Genomic DNA, 2,972 nt, shown 5'->3' on the forward strand with positions numbered 1-2,972 from the left:
AGTTCTCTAAAGAGGCCAAGAAGTCCCTGAACCACAAAATGGGGAGTTGCAGATGTTGTGAAAAGTCAAAAATTCAGTGGTCCGTTTTCAGAATGAAGTATTTAGCCTGAATTGGGATGTGAAGATCCAATCGTAGCCATTTTTAACTCTAGCCCTTCCCTTTGTCAGCCCCAAATTTTAGAATTAGCTAATCACACAGATTATAAACCCCAGCTCCTCCCATCAGGGAAAGGGGCAGCGCTATGTTAGGGATAAAAACAGGCAGACTGCCCACCCAAGTGCACTTGCTAGCCAGGTTCGGTAGCACACGCTTGTGGCAGAGGTGAGGCTTGCCTTGCCGACCCACTTCCGAGCCCGTGTTTGATTTCTTGCAGCACCTCGGTATTTCTAGCAATTTTGGCACCCAACATGGAGCTCCGTCCATCACCTAAGGGTCATGAGGACTCCCTCCTTAGAGGAGATACATCCTGCTGCCTTGTTGTGGCCTCAGAGTAGGGGAGGAAACTGTGATCCCTGAGGCTGACAACAAACCCCAAATTGAAAGTGGATTGGCAATGCAGAGAAAGGACCCAAGCAAGCACCACGTGACAGGTAACTCGGAGCACAGACCAAAGGAGGGAAATCTATTCTCAAGTTCAGAAAGAAGTATTTCCTTGGTGGCCAGGCCATCCCAGATGTTGTGTGAGTCTGACTGAGACTATTCCAAAACATGAGACCACATCTAAGAGAGTGGGATGGGAGGGTGTGCACAGGGGGTCTGGGGTGTACAAGAAAACTCCAATAAGGGGGGGGGCACAAAGAGGGGAACTTAATTATAGGAATCTACAAAAAAATGAGGAATAAAAAGTCTAGACCTAGGAACAGGGAAAGACAATGAAAAGACCCCATAGGGAAAATAAACAGGGTGGTGGTGGGAGAAAATCTGCCCCTGTGGAGGACAAGGCTACCTGAACCTTTGATTTCAGTGTCCATCATGCCTGACAGACTACACACCTGATATTTCCAACTTACAGGTCTGCCCTGTGTTTAAGTCATAATATAAAAATTTTTGATAGACCCTATTTTAACTTCTAGAGGTTTAGCTCCAATAGAGACTGTAATAAATATCTGTAGCTATTATCTCTTACCTGTGGAGATCTAATACCTGTAAAAAATTACAAGATCTTTGTTTCCAGTGTCATGTATATGTATGCACACCTGTGTATTATATGTTGTGTCTACATATGTGCTTGTGTTTATATATCACGTACATGGTATCAAAATTGGCTTATAGATAAATGAGTACTCATAAATTTAATGAATGGGTCCAAATGCCTTTCAATTAACATGACTTAAATAAAACTTTAACAAAAAGGGTCAATCTAAATGGGTAAGAGAAAGGATGCATTTGAAACTACTAACCCACACATTTTTTTTCTAGGTGGCCAGTCAATCAGAGTGTTGGTTTCCATAAAATGTTTCAAGTGCCACGTCCATTGCTTCTAAGGATTTTTCTTTGGCAGGAATAACTGACTTAAAGTGTTAACTAGTCTTGTTCAATACCTTGGTTTTCATGGGTAACCTAAGTTAGAAACAGGTAAATTCGATTTAACATAAATGGGATTAATCTTCATAAATGTGTTTGTTAGAGGACACATCTATTAACTTGCAAAATTAAAGTACTAAAACATCAACTAAGTATGAATTCAGGTACTCTTGGCTTCTTGAATTCCATAAGGTAACATATATTTGGTTCCATTACAAATTGGTAAAAAAAAAAAAAAAGTTCAAGATTGCGTGTTTTGGAGTCTTAACCTAAAAGCAAAGTTGCCAAGTGTTAAAATTCTGACAGGTATAATTCTATATGTATACTAATAGCTTCAGCTGTGTTTTGATTAAAGTACTGTCAAAATAGTGAAGTATTTCATCTTATTTAAAAAGAGTAAGATCTGTTTGAATGAGAGAAGATTGAGCTCCTATGACACAAGGGGGAACCTAAAGAGAGGGTTTTTTTCCACTTACGGCTTCTGAATAAAGGCACTGATCAGAGTCCATGATGAGCAGATATTAAGAAAAATGTTGGGGCTAATGGTTGGAACCTGTGTTATACAGGCTTCAGGAGGGTACCAAGTCTATTGACTTGGCCCATGGTTGTCTAATTGACTATATCCTGTTAGTTCTCAAATCTAAATTTTTTTCTGTAACTTTCACATGGATCCACCCCAACTTCCATTTTCCCAGATGCTCTGAGACAAAGGAGTTGACTGGAAGCTTTAACCTCTGTGGGTGGCCTTCACATTAAAATAATAATAATAATAAGTTGATTGGGTTCTGTTACCCTGAGTGCCAGATGATTAACTGTCCTATTTTATTCAGGGGGTGAAAACTGCTAGTCACAAAGGACATAACAAAGGTTTCCAGTGCTATTAGATTATAATCTGGGGACAAAAAAAAATGTTCTCCCCTTTTAAGATCCAGTAGGATGTTCAGGGTAGAGTCCAGCCTGTTGCCCACAGAACTAAAACAAAAGGGCCTCCTGGAGTTCCCGTATGCAGGTATCTATGTATTGGTCATACTGATTTCTATATAGGGAGGTCCCTAGCAGTCTCCATATGGTCAATGTGACCTTCATTGGACAGGGAGGAGAAACTGACATAAACCCCTCACAACTAGTTGATAGTGCCTTCATGGTATATAATGTCTGGGGGGAACAGAAACAAAAGCCAACCTATGTTTTGTTGGCAGCTTATGCAAAGGGATCTCCAAGGAGGCCTAAAGAAAAAGATGAAAAGGGCCTCCACCATTGAACATCAATATGCCTCGTGTAAGAAAAAGGCCCCAAAGGAGCATCTGGGTACAACTGACAGTGGGAAATCACCTGAAGTTGATGGCATTACGACAATGATAAGGGATGCAGGTCAGATTAACAATCTCCTGTGTGCCAACTCTCTGAATACAAGCTGGGGGACCGGGATTAATACACAGTTTTGTTT

This window comes from Urocitellus parryii, chromosome 2, assembly GCF_045843805.1.
Source record: "Urocitellus parryii isolate mUroPar1 chromosome 2, mUroPar1.hap1, whole genome shotgun sequence".
NCBI classification, from domain to species: Eukaryota; Metazoa; Chordata; class Mammalia; order Rodentia; family Sciuridae; genus Urocitellus; species Urocitellus parryii.